The sequence below is a fragment of the Phaethon aethereus genome, assembly GCF_964289735.1.
Source record: "Phaethon aethereus genome assembly, chromosome: 11".
Classification (NCBI taxonomy): Eukaryota; Metazoa; Chordata; class Aves; order Phaethontiformes; family Phaethontidae; genus Phaethon; species Phaethon aethereus.
The window spans coordinates 9,823,040-9,842,879 of NC_138587.1; positions in this window are offsets into that span (position 1 = coordinate 9,823,040).

Consider the following 19,840-nt stretch of genomic DNA (forward strand, 5'->3'; position numbering starts at 1 on the left):
CAAGTGAAGAACAGCAAATCATAAAATGGTTCTTTATTCTAGCAATAATGTTACTAGTGCATTTGTTAATCAAATTTTCTAATATAATATTATATTCTATGTTTTCTTCTGGACAGGTGATGTATTGTGTGAAGAAAATAATCCCCAAATTTTGGGAAATAAATTCTGCTGTAATGAAGCAAAAATGTAATGAAAAGGTGTGGATATGCTGGTGTTCTGTAAAAGACTTTTCCTGAGCTGTTGTGTGCAGTTTGCACTTATAAACAAAATATTCTTGGACTTGATGTTTATAGTAATTACTAGTTAGTATTACTTTTTAAAATGATACCTAGAAGTTTTATAGCTTCAAATGTGCAAACCCCTAAAAATTCCAGAAAAAACCAACCAAACAAAGCTATTTCATTAACTTTTGAAGCCCTATTTCTTCTGCAAAATACTGAAGTTCCACAGAAGGTTACTTTTTAGGGGTTACATGTATACCTAGTGGTACACAGACAACATAACATTGAAATATGTGTCGTAGTTTCTTAGTCTTGAGGAGAGAGGGTGCAGAGGGAAGGAAGAGTTTTCAACAGTTAAGAATCTTTCAACTTAGAAGTTGTTTTGTTTGAATTGACTTAAAGCAAATGAGTGTGATTGTAGCAATTGTTCTGGAATGTAAAAAGTATTCGAATTTTTGCAGAGTTCTTAATTTTAAATACTGTTTCTTCTGCTCATGTTCCATTGGCATGATAAACACAAACATAGACTGTTCAGTGTTAATTTCTTTAGCTGTCCCCATTCATTTTAGCTTTTGATTACTTTGTATATTGTCATCACTGTGAGGTACTGCATAATAATTTAATGTCACCTGCAAGAATATGTTTATAGAGGAGTTGTTTTGTATGTATTTTATCACATGGGAAGCTGGTTGCAAGGAAGATACAAAATAAAAAAGCATAAACAAATACTCTTAAATTTCCGTAACCGGTAATTTAGTAGAAATAAAATGGATTACAGTATAAACAATTCTTCCCCCTCCACCTCCCACCCCAAACTCCACCTGTACTGTTGCTTTAAGGTATTTTATGTATCCAAATATGTACCTTTTGGTGTTAGAATGAGATGTTGGACTTCAGTTTAGCGGAAATAGCAGAAAATAGCACTGAACAACCTCTTGTGTTGGTCTTCTCATAGGTACAATTCTTAGCATTTGTGAAAGGAAGTAATCTGAAAAATGAACAATAACAAACAGCTGTATGAATGAGCATATTTCAAAATATTGTACTGAAGTTGTTTAATTTATTGTGTATCTTAGATATAGAATAGTTGCCCTATTTCTTTCATTGTGCTTTAAAAAAGAATCTTTGTGCCTTCTCAAAATCTCCAATGCCTTCTAAAAATCTCATGTACAACAGTTTTAAAATGACTTCCTTAAATCCCCAACTTCTACTGAGACCAGTAAGACTTTAATGTTTATTGACTACTGAAAGTGTATTTGAATTCAGTATTAAATATTCTGTTTTAAAAGGACATTTATGGAGTGAAAAGAACACTCTGACTCCTTCCCCCCCCCCTGTAATTAATAATTTTGTCATGTGCCTTCTCTGTGCCTCTTCAGTAACCATGACTCACCTTAATACCAGTGTTTGACATTAGAAGCCTCTCCAGAGAGGAAGAAAATCATTCAGAAATGAGCTGGATAAAGGTTATTAAACCAATACTTAAAATTCTAGTCCTGCACTTTTTCCTTTACCCCTAATTAAATGCCAAGAACAGCGATGTAGAATTCTCAGTGTATATATATGTGCTGAATATACCTTTATCAGAGGAATGGTACCTACAGGGAACTCAAACTTTATTCCCAGCTGTCAATTCCTCTTGCTTATATACTTGGAATGCTGTTTTTCAAAAACGGGGAAAGAAATCGTGGGGATTGCGTATCCTAAACTGCACGTTGAAGTACACATGTAATAGGATTCTTTTCTTACCCTTTCTTGTATGAGTCAGGTTTTTAGCTTAGGTTGTCTTATTGACTTAAGTGGTAGTATTTGTGTAAGTAAAGGTGAACTGCATGAGTAAAGTTTGTAACATTGGGTTGATACTGTGTATATACATCATTGCTTACAAACTTCTCATTTGTCATCTCCCAGAGAGCTCCAGGACTAACTTGAATATCAATATGAATGATACATGGAACAGCATATTAATTTTCTAAATGACTGAGAACTTTGAATTGGGGGGGGGGGATATGGAACGTTTGCATCCCAAGGTTCTGCCTTACCTTAGGTTTTTCTATTTCTAAAGCTTCTACACACTGTGTAGACTGGGGAAAAATTAATTTTTAATCAACAGAATGTAATGTGCTTAGTTACATTCCCTTTACAGGTAGGAGACACTGGCATCTGCAAAGCAGTGATAATGTGCAGTGTTATCATTATGACTTGCAGTGCATGACCCTGATGAGGTCAGGTCCTTTCAATTAGCATGATGATGGTGTTAAATCCCATGCTATTATGCTCTTGTTGCCAGGCTTTACTGCTGATTTACAGAATATTACATAGGTTGGCCATTAAAGTCTAATTCCTTCAATAAAAATTTAACACAGACGCCTTTTCCGAATTTATAAAACTATCTGGGTCTTTTTCTAACCAATTTTCTCAACCTTGTGCTTGTCAAATTCATACTTTGTAAAATTGTAAGAGGTCTCTTGCATCTTTAGTTTCTTGTGTTGGCTTTTTCAGTGAGCTTTGCATAATACTTTATTAAATGTTTTTACTTTCAAGAGTGGTAAACGGGTAATTCAACTTAGTGAGTACAGGTGCTATTTTTGATATTTAGTGCTTACTGGAAAATTTCCAAATAATTGTAGCATCTCCAAAAGCTTTAGAATCCCCAAAGTGCTACAAAACTGTGCTGGTACTTGTCCAGGATTACTAATGCTTTTTTCTCCTTTCTTGTGAGAAAACCAGGGCACCTTGTAACAACAGAGGACTGATCAGTTAAATGGCGATCACATATGCTGCTGCTATTTCTCTCTTTCATGCCATAGTACTGTGATAAAGATGAGGAAGGGGGCAGGGGTAGAAGTGTTCCTCATTGAATTCTGAGCAGTGGTGGTGGTTCTACAGTAAGTACAGCCATGTTTGACAATTAATGATTTTTTTTCTGTATCAACCATGTAAAATCTCTGAATGTATGTTTTACTTTAAGAAGAGAAGTCTTCTGTAAAATCTCTACTTTCTTCTAATGACATTTTTAAAATTAAAAAATGGTACAACAATACAGCAAGCCCACATAATCACAAAGTGAACAGTACCTGGCTACACAGAGGCTTATCTCTACAGCAAGGGCTGTGGCTACTAAGGATTGTTCATAGTCATGTTCCTACTATGCTTTTTCTCTGTGATCTTTGTCCTTGCATTTCACTCAAGTTTCTTGACTTCCTCTGCTGGCACTCCTTCTTCAAACGTCCACGCCCTAAAGTTTGCTTGGTTGTCTCCTGTAATTCTGTCATTCTTACCTCCATTTTTAGTTTTCTTTTTGTCTGCATGTCTTTGGTCCCTGACCATCAAACCATTCTGACGGTCTGTTGTTAATTCTTTGTTGCCGTAAAAGGAGAAGAATTTAGGAAGAAAGGTTCTGCTTTGAATGGTGGAAAGTATCTGTGAGAAAGTGACGTACTATTTTGAGGAGTAAACCAGGTAAAAATAAGAGCTGTCACACTGAATCTACACCTAAAGTACCATGACACCTAAAGGACAATGAAGATACTAGTGCTTCCAGTCTCATACGGAAGAAGAGAGCGAACTGACTGAAAAAGAGATTCCTGGATATCTCTACGGTGGAATTTGGATGGGATTGAAGGGTTTAGTTATCACTGCATGGAAAGGAAGAAGAAAGATCATATGCTGAGTTCTTCATCACTGGCTTTTTAGCAGATTCTTTTCATCCATTCAGTCAGAGGAAGCAGGAAGGAAATAGTTGTTACGCTTTTGTGACAGGTCTGAATTTTCACATTTTGTTTCATGTAGCTGAATCCTGTTCTATGCATTAACAAGTTACTAATCCAGCACAAGAAAAAACAATGCATGTATTTTAGGAGTAGAATAAGATATTACTGTGCTAACAAAGTTTATAGGATACCAAGTGCTACCAGTGTCCTCACCTGTCGTCATGTAGATGTGCTGCTGTTGTGCAGTTCTTGCCTCCTCAATTAAGTGCAGATAAGATTTTCTTTTTTCAAAAGAGAGTATGACAGGAGAATGCACATTGAAGGTAAGGATAAGATAAAGCAGGCATAGGAGGAAATGGTTTCTATACATGTACTTCCTCTGTACAACTCCCAGTAATGAATTTATTAATGATAAAATTCCTGCATTTGTTGAAATCAGTGGCAATCACAGATAGTTAAAATGGGACCAAAGTTTGCCTTTTAAGTAAAATTTGTCTTTCTGCAAAGGCCCCTTGAGTTTGTTCTTCAGCCTTATCCTAGCTCTCATGTCCTGAAAACTGCATCAGTTTTTAGGATCCCATATCTGTCCTAATATTATTTTCCATATCTCATTTCCTGTTGAGATGCTAATGCTGTCTCTGATGCTAGCTTGTCTCCTGAACTTGCTTAATGCTATTCCTTCAGCCTAACCAATTATCTAGTTCAGAAGTTATAAGAAAAGGATGTTAGAATTATTAGGAGTAAATCTATTTGCAAGACTACAGAAATCTGTTTCCTGTAACGCACTGTAATCAGCTTTGATTTGCACTCAGCTCCAAGCAACCCTCTCTAGTCACCTCCTAACCTGAAAACCCTATCAACTAATGGCTGTCAGGGTGCTGCTTCCTGCGTTTATTCTCGTGATGCTCTTTGAATTTTTTGCCCTGCTTCATCAGTATGTGCTTTTGTTTCTTTCAAATAGAAAGCTGACCATGGCTTCATAAACAGTAAGTCTACTCAGATCTCTTGGCAACCCCAAGAAACTGCCTGTATGTAAGCGGGATAAGGTGCAAATATGAGTTATGGGTGGTGACCTACATTGCTCTATACAAAGAGATACACAATTACTCCTCCTTTCGTGTTGCATGTCAGCTCAGCTATTATGTCCACCAATTTTAGTGAAACTTAAATTATTATATAGAATTAAATTTACTGGTAAGCACTTCTTGCGATTTGTCATGCTGCCCATTACACTTAGGAGTGACTCCCCTTAAACGCATTCATAGCTACTGAATTATCTGACTTGAAACTTGACCATATCTCTTTAGCTGTGATGTCTCAAAGATGTTAACATTAGGTAGGCTTCAGGTTTGCTAGCACTACTGCATGTCTGTAGCTTCCATTAAACATCTCATCTGCCTTTTGCAGGCTCTTGTCTGAACTATCCTGCTTTGATCCATGTTTACAGGGAATCTGACAGCAGATTTGGTCCCTGATTAGGCTTATGATACTAAAAATAATAATATGGCAATCCAAAGGCAAATTTTAGCCAAAAGGAACGTTTCCTAATGAACTGTAATCCTAATTTATAAATCAAATCATCACGTTTACTTTGAAACACCTTACTCAAGTGTAGTTATGATGTTCTGCCCCTTGTGTTGTTCTCATTGTTCAGTGCAGCAGGAAAGGTGCAACATTACTGCTGCTCTTTATCTCTTAAAATTCATGTCATTTGCTTTAAAATCAACTTGCATGGTGCACAAGAAATGAGGGCATCTGTCCTAAAACTTCTTAATGCTATTTTTAGATGTTCTTCATTTGAATATGGTTTTCTTTTCATATTGTTCTAGTTGGTCAAATGGTGAGACAACAGCTGTACACTGCAGTGTCACTATTGATATCTTTGGAGCGTTTACTCTGTTAAAAGATGCAAAGTTGAGAAATAACGCTTCATTAAAAATGTGTTTCATTAGGCAATGTAAAATTTGAGAAAGGCTTTGATTCTGTAACCAGGATTTATATTAATGCACTAGAGTCTGTGTTGTGTTCCCAGTTTCTTTCTGATTTTGCCTTCAAAATGAGTAGTGTGTCTCCTTCATATTTTTCTGCTTCCTACTGGATATTTGCTGACTTACCAGAAGGTGTTTAATTGCAAAGTATGCCTATCTGACATGCAATAAAGCAGAAATTTTTTTTAATTAAATCTTACCCTTTTATAATGTAAAAAACCCCCAAACAACTGTGATTGTAAGACATCTATAAAACAATCTTTTAATAAGATGAGTGAGAGGTGAAATAATGAAATGTGAGGATGTGGAACAATTTTCAAAACCACTTTTAGTTTCATTAAATGTGTACAACAAGGAGGAGGACAAGGTTTGGCATTTTATGCAGAATAAATATGAGATAATTTGTTCATAAATCTCTTGCAAAACATGGTTGGTCAGATGATGTATATACTTAAAAATAAGGAAAAACCCCATAGTGTTTCTCTTCTGAGCTCATCTAAGTGATTTTGAAGAAGCTGGGAAAGAAGTCAAAGGGAAAAATTCTGTAATTAGCCTTGGGGAGGATGGAGGGTTTAATGATTAAAACCCCCCCCATGCTAACTGATGATGTAGGTGGTAGCTGTTAGTGGGATGGAGGGTGGGAAACCCTGCCTTTGAGGCCTTAATGAATAGTGGAAAATACTTGATGGAAGTGTGTGGGTTCCCCATCCTCCTGCCTTTTCAGGCTCCATTCAAGGCAGTTTTGTGTAACTCACTCGACTGTTGGAGAAAGGGCTGCCTAAAAGCAGAATTTTATAACCCAAACGATTTTACCAGTCATTCACAGGGTTATATGGTAAAAATCAGTCTGTGTCCAAGGGTGTCTGTGGAGTTGCTCTGGAGTAACTAATATGCAGTGGTAATATTAGTGGAATTTCTCTTATTTCTTAAATGCTCTTCATATTACTAGTCACGTAAGTAATGCTACTAATTAATTTGCAGAGTCTTGCACAAGTAGACTGACTAGTCTATAGGCAATAGTCTAAATTTCTCTGAAATAAAAGGTACTAACAGTACTTTTTCCCTGAAACTCTTATGCAAATTTCTGCAGGATTCCCTGCCACTGTAGCTGAATAAGCAGTGAGTGTTTTTGCTTAGTGGTGAAACCAAAATAAATAAAGATGAAAAGTTGATATATTTTAAATAATTTTTTTTCTCCTCCCTTTTCCAAGCTCTTCTTCCCTCTGTACTCCTAAATGAAGCATAGTAGCAAGTAAAATTTGATTAAAACTCACCAAGGTTATTCTGAGTTTTGTGAGCTAATCTTTTGTGATATTTTTACTTATATAGACCATGATATACCTATTTTAGTAATTCTAAAATGTTTAGATACTTTACATCTGCCTTTCGGTATTGTTTGTGTAATGCAATCTGAATTCCTTACAATTACTGGTATGGCTCATGTATTATTCACACACACAGGAGCACACACGTGCGTGCATGCACACATTTGTGTTTTTATACTTCGGAGTGTTTCTGTCTGATACTCTTACATCTTTTTTGGAAGGTAACTTGGGAACATGCAGTTATCAATATGTAGACAACAATGTTTATTAATTCAAGAGTCCAGACTACTCCTGCTTTGTCAGAATCTGTTGATCTGTAGTGATATTAATAGAGTAGATTTAATTAGGTGAGTTGGAAGGAGTATTAATTGAGAGAAGGAAGCATTCTGCTGCGTGATTGATGCTAATGCAGGTGTTACCCGTACAGCTTTTGCCCAAATGATTGCTGTCTTGACAAGCCTGGTGGATGCATTGTTGTTTGTATATTGAGGGTAAGAACTGCAATCTGTAGGGCCATCGATTATCTGTGGCTGGCCAGGGCATTGCAGCCATTCATTACCTAATGCTGGTTTTATAAGCTTCTGTAACTTACTTACGACCAGGTTTTTTGTATGTTTGACTGCTTCAAATCTGTTTTAGCCTGTCCTATCCTCTCTTCTAGGGGAAAGGGAGGAAAGTTCCTGCTATCTGACAGTCAAAGCATAAATAGTGATATGGCCCACGGGGAACACCTGCTTCTCAAGCCTCAGTAAGGGCTTTCAGTTCCCTTCTTGATACAGTCTTGGTTCTCAGTCTTGAATTTAAGTTATTTAAGAGCCTGACTTCCATCTCAAATCTCTGAGATGAGATTTGTTAGAAAGCATGCACAGCCTGAACTTCAGTCAAAAGCCTCCATATATAGAACTCATTCCCTTTCATGGTCATCCACAGAGCCAACATGTAGAACTGGTTTGGAGACAATTAATTTGCTTAATCCTTTTTTAAGTTATGTTCTGAATCTTAGTTTTTAATAACTAATGTTGTAACCTAATTGTTGTGATAACTGCTGTATTGATACCTGCAGAAGTACTTACTCCACTTCCTGTCTTATCCCAGACTTTCTCTCACTATAATTAAATTCACTGTATGTTATATATTTTCTGCAGTAACAGTCAGGTGCAAATAGTTTCCATATTTGCTTTCATAATATGGATTATGGCATACAGGAGTGAATCAGTTTTACATTTGACCAGTAACTCAGTAACCAGTACTGAATCATTTTCATAAATAAAATCCTGTCCTTTAAAAAACAGTCTTATCAAATACAGTGTGTGTTGTGCGCTGAGTACTTGTCTTGCCTTCTAGTATGGCGGTAGTAATGGTAAACTGATAGATATTCTGGACAAGGTGCAGAGTCAGATTGATGTAATTAGCGTACAGTTGCTTTGAGCTTTTTTGCAAAGGAAACGTGATACTAATGAAGGTCTGTTCTTACCATGTTTAAAACATTTTAGTCTTCAAACAGTTTTCACTCCTTTAATCCTTTTTTTTTTTTTTAAGCTATTATTGGAAGGATGCCAAAGTGCCCTTTATGAAACCATTTGCAAATGCCTTTCCATGAATTTGCCAGCAGGGTATGAATAGCAGTGCAGCTGGTGGTCTTCCTATCCCCTCCAAGGCTACGGTTCCTATTTCAGTTATAATAGTCTTAAACAACAGCATTATGTTTTGCAATTTATATTTTCCATCCTACAATGCAATGAACTCCAATTTTTTTGTAAAGCTATAGTGTTCCATTAAAACTAGCTATTGTGACTGTTTACTTAAATCCAGTTTTGGTAAAGTAGAAAATTAATTCAGTTTCTAAGCCAAGTGAATCTCTACCAACCTGTCTCATTTTACCAGTGAGCACTAGAGAGGTTTAGTAGTTTCAGAAATCTTCCTCCATTACTGGTACAGATCGGTGGAGTTTAAACAATTTAATGTTTATGCTGGAATAGCAATGCAGGTGGAGTCCTTCTTATGCTAGGCACAGGGATTGGGGCTGGCTATGGAACAATTGATTGAGACCTTTCTTTATAATACTTGTAAAAACAAGCTGCAGTGGTGTATAGTATGCAGAGCGCTCTGTCCTACTTGACTTAAAGCACTTCAGTAATTTTTAGAAGAGGAACTTTTTAATTTCTTGTAATAGGAATTTTTAGCGTTTTCACTTACCTTTTTCTGTACTTACCTGTTGCAACAAGTCTGGTTCTCCTTTATACATTTGCCTGATTTGTGGGAAGAGATTGTAAAGGTTCCTTACAGCTAGTTGGCACACAGAAATCAGAATTATTGGTTGCTTTGGACCAATTTTTAACGTGTCTCATATAACTGTACTGAGTTTAGGAATCACAACTTAGTAGTGGGAGAGGGCCTTTTTCTATCTAGCAGAGGGATAGAAAATGTTCTTTGTTTCATTTGGTAGTAGTTATTCATACTAGAAAAGATACATATAGCAGACTTCTTCCAATGGAATATTAAGAAAAACTACAAAAAGTCAATGACAAGTATTTATTTAGAAATCTTGTAACTGCAGAGAATAAGTACTTATGATTGTGACCATGGCACAAACACCCTTCCAAAAATACAAACCTAAATAGTGGCTGTTGGAGTAACTAATTGTTACTGTAATAAAAGGAGTGGAGTGATTGCTTTGATTAGATGGACAGTCAAGTTACTGAGAAAAGATGAACTAAAGGAATTTCTTCAGATTTTTTTTCAGCCTCATTTATGGGATATCTTCCATGAAAATTGTATTACTACTGCAATTTGTTGGATTATTTCAGTTCTGTGGTGTTGCTGTATATTTTTCACAGTCTTTATTGTGAAATATTTTGTCAAAATACTAATTAAAAATGCCCATGTTTAATCCTGAGTAAAATCATAGTAAATTAAAAACAAAAACATGGTTAACTCTAAGAATATGTACAATCTCTAAAATCACATAAGCTGCATTCTATACTGTCTTTATGTCAATCTCTCATCAGTAATAGGGGATCTAAATACCTAAGGCTGGTTTGTACTCGGAGGTTATATTTGTGGGAGGGATAGCCAAGGCAGCTTTGTGACCCTCTGCCAGGCAGGATTCTGAGGAAGAGATCTCTGTACTGAGAGGTGCTGGACACCTGAGTCTTAATGAAGCCTGTGTGAACAGCAGCAATTTATCATGTGTTGGTTCAGATTTTGAGGTGAAGATTGTCCTGAAAACTTCTTGTATCAAGGTCTCTTGACAGCAGACCAGACAAAAACACAGTGCAAGCACTTGGTTTTGAGTGCGCTGTAGCGTTAGGGTTCAATAAGAGGAACATAATTAGAAAAAGTATCAGATTATAGCTGTTTTGGTTTTTTTAAATAATGTTAAAGCTTTATATTTGTATTGTATGGCTTGCCAATAAGTACTGAATATGGTGTTTTATGTTTTATGGTGTCATTATACAGAAAAAGTCTCTTAAGAAGTCACCTCCAAGGAGCCGGTAGGTGGAAATGTATAATTTTTGATGACTGTGTTATTTACTTTCTGGTTTTGGGCACTTAGCCTGGTTAGTGTCAACTTCCAGGTTTTACTCTGGAAGAAAGGAGCTGAAAAGTAGCTTTTTTAAAGAATGGAAATATTTTAAAAACCTGGGCTATTCAGTGTTTAAGAAAAATACCAAATGTTGCATCCTGCTGTATAGTTGTGAGTAGAACGCGAATCCCGCAACGTTGTAATGTTATGAAGTGATTTTGAAGTCCTTTGAAAGGCAGTGCTAAAAATAGGCTGAACTGTTTTTTCCTTCATATTTGTCTTTATCACTCAAATAAGTCACTCAAGTATCTATTGGTGTGCTGCCTCATGAGAGTTTAATGATGACTTTCATTCAGCATAAGCTGTCAATAGGTCAGAGATGTCTTGTATCTTGGATGGAGTTATGAAATTTCTTGAGTTTATTACCCTATTAAAATTCATTTTAAATGTCAAAGTTTCTAATTTGTACAAGGAAACTTAATTTAGGAGCATCTTCAAAGTAACACACAATTTTCTCCTTGACTATCAAGTGAAGTATCAGATAAAAATATAAGACCTTTACAGCATATTATATTAAATTATTTCTGTATTTTAACTTCAGATAGTTTGTAGAGGTGGGTAACAAATGATAATTTTGTAGTCTTTTATGACTTGCCTTTTATGTTAAAACCAGTTAGGAGAAAAAGTCTCTCCTTAACCAAAAATACTGATTATTTAAAAAAAAAAAAAAAAAGGCAAAATTGTCAGCAAAGCCCACCTGCCATTTTTTAGAAAATTCTGTGCTTTACTATCCCCTGAATGACTCATTGTTTGTTTTGACCCAGTTCGTATTCTGTTCTTTAACGTTAATTTAATTTTTGTGTCTTGCACAGTTCTGGCCTCTCTGCACTAGACCTTGGCCTCTGTGCGGGTGTAGTGTGTATTAGTTCACCTTCTCATTGTATTGGGTTTTTCTAGTTGGGTATCTCCAGCTTCAACTGCTGAACAAATGTTTTACAGCAGGTAGAGTATTACAGAGCAAACAGATGGTAAGGTTAGATGGTAGTCCAAGTCTGAAATTGTCCAGATGAGCAGGAATATTATCAGATAATGATTAAAGGAAATGTTTTTCTGAGCCCTTTCAATGTGGTTCTGTTTTTGAAGTTGGACTCACAACTGTCCTGTCTATCAGCTGCATGTAAAACCTGAAGCTGGAACTTTGATAAATAGATTTTTCTTGTTGATAAACAAATGTGTCATTAATGACATCGGATAACATAGGTATTGGTTTGTTGCTTTCTGATTAATTCCTTCTGTGGGAGTATGAGATGAACAATGGTGGACAAAAGACATGATAAATTAGTTTAGTGATAAGGATTGAGGGAGAGTAATCAGGAAGTAGCTTGCTGGTTTGTGAAGCTTAAATATTACCTCCCTCACAAAAAATAATAGTTGTGGTGTTTATATCCAGTGTTACTAGATCCCTGTTAAGTTTTGAGGATAGCTAATGTAAGGCTAAAGACATCATCTCTGAGACAAATGACATGTATGATGTGTATCCCAAAGATTCATTTGGTATTGCACAACTTTTATTTCAAGGGGAATTACAGCAGCACAGGAGAAAAACAAGAGATTTTTAAGTCACAATGAATTTTGTTTGAAAAAAACCTCTTGGTGGTTGATACCTGCATTGTAACTGAGTATATGTAACATTCACCAGAGTCCCCCTGTGACTGTAACTTTCTTTCAGTGCATATTTGCATGTTTACACACTCGCAATCCCTGTTAGAAATGTAATTTTCAGAGATGCTGGCCTGCATCTCTAATTGATTGTTGCTATACTCATTGCTAATGCTATACATTAGTCTATACTAGACATCAGAATTCTGTTGCATGCCAAAATCCTTGTTAAAACAGACTTAGATTGCTTATAAAAAAAAGGGAATGCCATTAATGGTAATAAAAACTTAAATTTAATCATAGGTTTTCATGACTTGAACTTCAATAGCTTTAATTACGTCATATATTTATTTGGAATTTAAGTCACTGATTCATTCAGCCACTCTAAATGTTAGCCTTCTCAGCTGAATGTGTTTCTCTGAGCAACTGTTCAAAAAATACTAGTTTTGCTTGTTTCTTGTGACCCCACAGGAAAGAGACTCTGGTTTTTGTTCTACAACGTGAACAAGAATGCAAACTATCTTAAATTCAGGTATCGATGTAAGAGGAGTTAATATTGGGAAATTGAATTACTTTCATGTGCTCCAAATGTAGGTTTCAAGACAGTTAATTTCAGAATGGCATATCTCAGCAGATGAGTGGAATTTATAATAGATTTCATCTTCACTATGAGCCATAATATATAGTTATATAAAAATTCTAGAAATGTCAAGAAGGGAAAAGCCTCAGTGCAAATCAATAACGATTTAGCTGTGTTGCCAGATCAGTTATATTCTGTGGTTTGTAATTCTTCAATGAATAGACCATAGCATTTTACATTTGCATTGTCATTTCTTTTTCTATTGATTAATCTTAATAGTTTCTTCTAGTTATTAGCGTTACTATTATTTGTTTGATAGTACCACCTAGCGAATGCGTCTGTTCTCATAAGCTGTAATGTATGTTTCTGCTCTCACGTATAAGATACCTTGCCAATAATATAAAAAGTAGGAGAAAATATTATCTTCCTTTTATAGATGGCATGCTTAACGTGAGTACTTACCTTAGCTTCGGGGCAGAATTGTACAATTCATGCTGGAAGCTATGCTGCCACAACTACATTGTCACTAGTACTTGCAATAGTAAATCTGAAGCCGTTTGGATTATATACGTGTAAACTGGAAAAACATCTCTTGCTTTTAGTTGTATGCACAATCTACTGCAATGTGCCTCAAAGGTGTGACAGGTTCTGTCGTCAGCCTTGTGTTATTAAGAGGTGGGGACAAAAGAATCTGCCAAGCTGTGGGGTTTTTATCCTCCATTCAAAACAGTCCAGGTACTTGGATTAAGTTAGTGCCTTACGTTAGTAGAAGGCTCGAGTATTCAGGATGTCTTGTATTAAGCTCCAGAAAAGAGTCGAGTGGGGAGATCAATAGTTACTGCAGAAGCCAAAATCTGTGTTGTTGAAGTAGCTCATACTTCCATCTTTTCATACTTCTCTCTGTTGTTTCTTTGCCGCTGAATTGGTTCATGAATCTAGTTGCTGCTGTCTTTATTCCGGCTCAGAGGTTCCTCTTCTTTTGGACTTTTGAGTTGTTAGTGGTTTCCTAAAAGTGATGTAGTGATTGGTTTTTGGTGGGGCATGTTGATTTTGGCAGTGTGTCATCTGTGGCCCTTGTATGTTGCTGGGTTCTCTACACAAGTGCTAACACAGCCTTGGTTGTCTTTTTATTCAGTGTATGAACAGCAGATTTAAAGTTTTCTGACATAGTATCTTATTTATTCTTCAAATTGCATACCAGAATGCTTGAATACAAGTCTAGAAATGGGGAAAAGAGCTGTGCAGGTTCAAACATATTTGGACTCTTCTTTGTGGAGTTGCTTTCTTCTGCCTTTGTGTACTCTGCTGTGGGAAAACTCATAGCTAGCAACAGGTAAGCGAGCTGAGAAGAAACAAAATGTGGAGGATGATGGGCATTTAATCTCTGTAAATCCATGTCCTCAGTGTTTTATTCCTCTGCTCCTGATCCTAACCAACAGGAAGAGGAACTGCTGATGTTGCCTCTTCCATTTCTCAGGGCTGACTGTGCTCTTGCAAAGCCTTCTCGAGACAGACAGCTTTTCTTCATTGAGCCAGCCCATGAGCAGCCTAAGGCTTGACAAGTTCATTGCACCTCAGTCTGCTCTGCTTCTGCTCGTCTGAGTGGTAGTTGCAGCTGAGTGGCATGAAACATTGTTTAAGATTTTCTTGAAGACTGGATATGAAATATTAGCCTTTCTCATACCTATTCAGCAGGGGGTTATAGCTTGAGCCATGACCCTCACTGGGTCATGGTCATAGATCATAGATAGGAGTCTGTTAATGTAACTGAGCTCCTATTGATGGACAGATTCTTTGTTAATTTAAGAGCTCTTCTATTAATCAGAAAGGAAGTAATGACTGGCTTTTTATTCATCAGCATCAAAAATGTCAAAAATAGTTCTGAATGAGTACAGTGTGTGTATAGTTTGTATGCTTCATTGTATATTGTTCAGTATATTTATGTACCAGGGATGACTTCCAGGTGTCCGTCTTCCGTTTTGAGTTGGGTAACTGTCTACAGCTCTGTTTAGTAGTTGTATTTGTGAGATGGGGTATTGTGATAGTTCTTTCTGGCTGTCCCCAGTTCTGTTTATCTTCCTCTCTTGTACTTTCTCCCTCAAGCACATGCAGATTTTTTTTTTGTCTTGGCTGTGTTTTGAAGTCATTCCTTGGTTTTCAAGTTGTTGGATTAAAAGCTATCATGATAAAAGAAGAATATAAACAATGAACTTAAACTATTTGAGGAAGTGTATTCACACTTCGCACTGTGTAATCACCCAGATAATGACAGACTGTACAGAATGTTCTGGTCCTCCTGACCACTGTTGTGATTCCCTGAATTTTATTGATGCAAATAATTGCATCTTGATATTGAAGGGCATGTACACATACTAGCTCAAACGATAGATTCTTTTGGTTTGTTCAATTTATGTATTTTTAATATTGTTTAATATAGGTACTGTTGAGTGAGCACATGTACTCTCAGGAGTGACACAAATTAATTCTATTCCCATCATGAAATCTCTCCATGGATTTATCACAAATTGCTGCAGCTGTGAGTGATTCCATGCTCTCATGAGAAGTATGAGATTAAATTCTGTCACTACTGTACTATTTTTAATTAATTTAACCTCCAAACTAATAATTTCCCAGTGCCACTTTCTCTCTTTTTGGTCAGTAGATTAATTAGTTAATGTCAAATTAATTAGTTAATGCAGTCAATGTTTAAAAGCTTTAGAAGTGATGATAATGATTAGTGCAGATTCTGTAAGTGTTATGGAAGTAGAGGTTCATGTTTTAAACGGGGAAAACAGAAGTTGCATTTTCACATTAGTTGCTTGAGCTACTGCTGTTGATTTGAATATGGAATATGTTTAGCTCCAACAGCTAGAGTGGAAGTTTAAATATCATAGCACCAATATCTAGACCCCTAAGTGATATTTTTCTAATAATTTGGAGAATAACAAAGGAAAAACGGAATAACTCTGACAGAGCCAAAAAGAATTCAACTGCACTGCATGTTAAAGGAGGAACGTTCTATTTCTTTTGCAACAGGAATCAAGGTATCTCAAAAATAACGATAAATTTTTGAGCTTTTTGAAAGAGTTTGAAGTCCTTAAATTATCTTATCGCTGAGTTTAGTCTGTGCGTTTTTACTGAACAATGTCTTTATGTGGTGAATAATGGGGAAATGAATGCAGTAAACTGAGAATTGTTGCACTTTTGCTATTTTAATGAAGAATGCTCATGCATTTGTGTTTCTTGGGAGATTAGCCTTATAAGGAAGGCTTAAATGGGGAGGGCGTCAGTGAGCCTTGAAAAGCACCATTACCTGGGTTGGCAATATCTTATCATCATCCTCAAGTCCTGACCTGTCAGCTTTGCCACCACTGAGAAATTGGAGCTGATCATAACATGTTACACTGAAAAAGGCAAAGGGAAGTTATGGGGTATAGCCAGTCACCACAAATTATATTTAGTGGTATCTAAATTCTGAAGCAAGGTATTTGCAACTTGGTACTGGTAGAACACAGGGGATTAAGCAAAGGTGTGTCTGTCCAGGAGTTTGAGGAAATCACCAAGCATAAGTAAGACAGAATACAAACTGTGTTTTTGGCAGTTTGAGTATACTTTACTTTAAACAAATGGCTTCTCGTCTCCTCTCAAACAAGGTATATCTGTAGTCTTCCATACATCAATAAGGTTAATTCTGCCTACTGTAATGGTTGGAACCTAGGGGTTGTAACATGGACACATTAATTGATAGATCCCTCCAAAGAAGCCAAGATTGAATCTGAGAGCTGAAAAAAGAGAAAGAACAAAAAAGAAGGACTCAAAACTACTTTCTGTAGGAAAAGAAACAAAATGCAGTTTTGCTTTTGCATTGTCCAACTTGTACGCATATGCTTTTCTGAATACTTACAAAACTGTCAAATACATATGCAAACTTTGTGCTCTTACCTTTACTTGAAAACAGTGCTTGAGTGTGATTTCTTGTAATTCCCAAAGAGATGCCAGACCTTAAATACCTGTCACAATTAAAATTTGTCTATGTGTCTAAGTGCTTAAATTAAGACTGCTAGGCATAATGGAATAGGTGTTCACTCTGGTAAATCTGTAGTACTCTGAGGCCTCTTGAGATTAATTTTGTGCAAATGATTATCAGCACCATCAGCGGTGCTTTTAACTACCTAAGTATTTTGCATTAGCAAAACCAAGGTAATGAAACATAATGCAGATTGATTTTTAATAGAGGAAATAACATGTCTGGAAACTTTCATGGTAACATGTTCTGGGTTACGACTTAGGTTATTCCACTTCTGTCAGTTTTGTTGCAAAGAGCTCTGTTTGCCATTTCCCACTGTCCCCTTTTGGGGCGGAGAGAAATTGGGAGGAGGGGGAAAGACAAAATCAGGCAGAAAATATACTTCAGCAATGTATGTTAGTTACTTTTTACATACAGATCACCTTAAGTTGAGAAGGATAACTTGTACTAGGTGTTGTGGAACTTGGATATTTTACCTGCAAATGTGACTATACTTCTGACAAACCATTTGTGTATGAACTAGTTGCTTCTACACTGCACTTTGTTGCTGGAAGCTGTGAGATCTTCTGTTCATCTAATCATCTTAGCAGCCTTTCTTTGAACCTATTCACTTTTCAATTTACTTGTCCAGGACTGGATGGAAAAGTCCTGATACCATGTCACCAGTGAGCCTTGTATAATACTTACTGTTGGGTTAGAGATTGTCATGCATTGTAAGGCTTGAAAATACTTTCTCATGAGCGTACCACAATAGTTCAGTGTTGTCCTGTAATAAATCCTGGTCTTACATCTCTTGCTCTTAGATCTCTTCTGCTGTTTGCAATTGATAACCTCTTAACTTATTTTGTTACAGGCTTCTAAGTGTGCAACACATGTTTTGCAAATAGACTAAAAATACGTAGTTTTTTCCAGACATCAAAATTATTTGATTTTTTTTCTCTATATAAGTATATGGATCATCTTCTCTGTTGAGAGTGTTGACCAACTCTAATGTTAGGAAATGTCATCAGCACATACCCAATACTCATAAATATATACAATCACTTATATTTCAAAAATTTTATTAACTTTTCTTCGACCTGATAAATCTCTTTGCAATAGTATTTGTTGCTTTGCTTGAGCCATCTACTTATCTATACAGGAGTTTCCCCTGCCCCTTCTATGTAAAACTGTTAGGGCTTAATCTTACTGGTAAAAATAAGTCTGTATATAAGTGATTATAAGAAGCTGGTATAGGGCTCTGTTCTACAGCAATATAATAGAGCAAAGGAATATTGCCCCCCACCCCCGTTTTCATCTTACACCGTTTAGTTTGGTCCTTTAGCATCATGGAATGTTTTGAAGAAGTTTTGATGAAGAACTCTTAATATTAAGTTTGGGTTCACGTATTAGGTGCTCGTGTGCCCACTAGATTACATGAGAGTCTCTGTCTATAAAAATGACTACTGAACTGGATTAACAAAATATTTGACTACAATATTTTCCATTGAATCAGTTAACATAATATGTGGAAAAATTGTCTGTTGCTATACCAAAATTAATTTTAAATCTGTTGAATTAGTCTGACAATCAAATAAGGTATACCTTGCCCTCTGTATTTTGTGAATTTTGTCAGGCACTGTATTAAGAACTTCAACACTTAAATTTTATGAAAAGTTGTGATTTAAAATTGGATTTACTGTCTTTCAGTTTGTCTTTATGTCCTAGTTTTGGCTGGGATAGACTTAATTTTCTTCCTAATAACTGGTATAGTGCTGTGTTTTGGATTTAGTATGAGAATAATGTTGGTAACACAGTGGAGTTTTTAGTTGTTGCTAACTAGTTGTAGTGCTTCTATGAGAAGCTGGGAGGCGGCACAGCCAGGACAGCTGACCCAGACTGACCAAAAGGATATTCCCTACCATATAACGTCATGCTCAGTATATAAAATTGGAGTTGGTTGGGGGGCAGGAATTGCTGCTCAGGGATAGGCTATCGGTCACTGGGTGGTGAGCAATTGTTGCATTGTACATCACTTGTTTCTGTATATTCCGTTATTGTTGTTATTATGGTTATTAATTTCCTCTTTCTTTGCTGTCCTGTTTTCATCTCAACCCATAAGTTTTTTTTTCCCCTTGATTCTCTCCCCCATCCCTCAATGGGCAGGGGATGTGTGAGCAGCTGCATGGTGCTTAGTTGCTGGCTGGGGCTAAACTATGACAGTTTAATAATGTAAATACTGACTCAACCAGGAGGATGGAATGTGCATTTTTCAATTTTAATGAACTGTTTCCAATGATGTTTTGTTACTAGTTTCAAAAGTGGCATTGTGTTATGTCACGATATTTTTGTAATTCAGGTATAAATGGGGAAAACAGCTGAAGTTCTCTCGGAGATGCTCAGATAGGAGACAGCAAAAACTATTAAAATGATTAATACATAGCAAATGGAATTATTTAGAATGAGTGGCTGAATCCTTGCCATTCAAATGGGCGTCAGAACAGATAATGGTTAATATGATTGGAAAAGAGGTAATTACTTCAAAATACAGTGGCTCATCCAAAACAATTACATATCCAGAAAATCAGTAAGAATTTCAGAAAACTATTTCCTGTTATGCTGCATTTAATTGAACAGGTTTACTGTTTATGTCATTATTTAGGGATACCGAAAGTTCAGTAATTGTTGAGCTTGGTGATGTAGTGTGATGTAGATGTTTTGCAGTGAAGACAGTGAGGTTAATTTTAATGGGACCTTTGACTCTCTTTTCATATTTTAAAGGAACACAATATTGGTTAAAAAGAAAAAGATTATATGCTGCA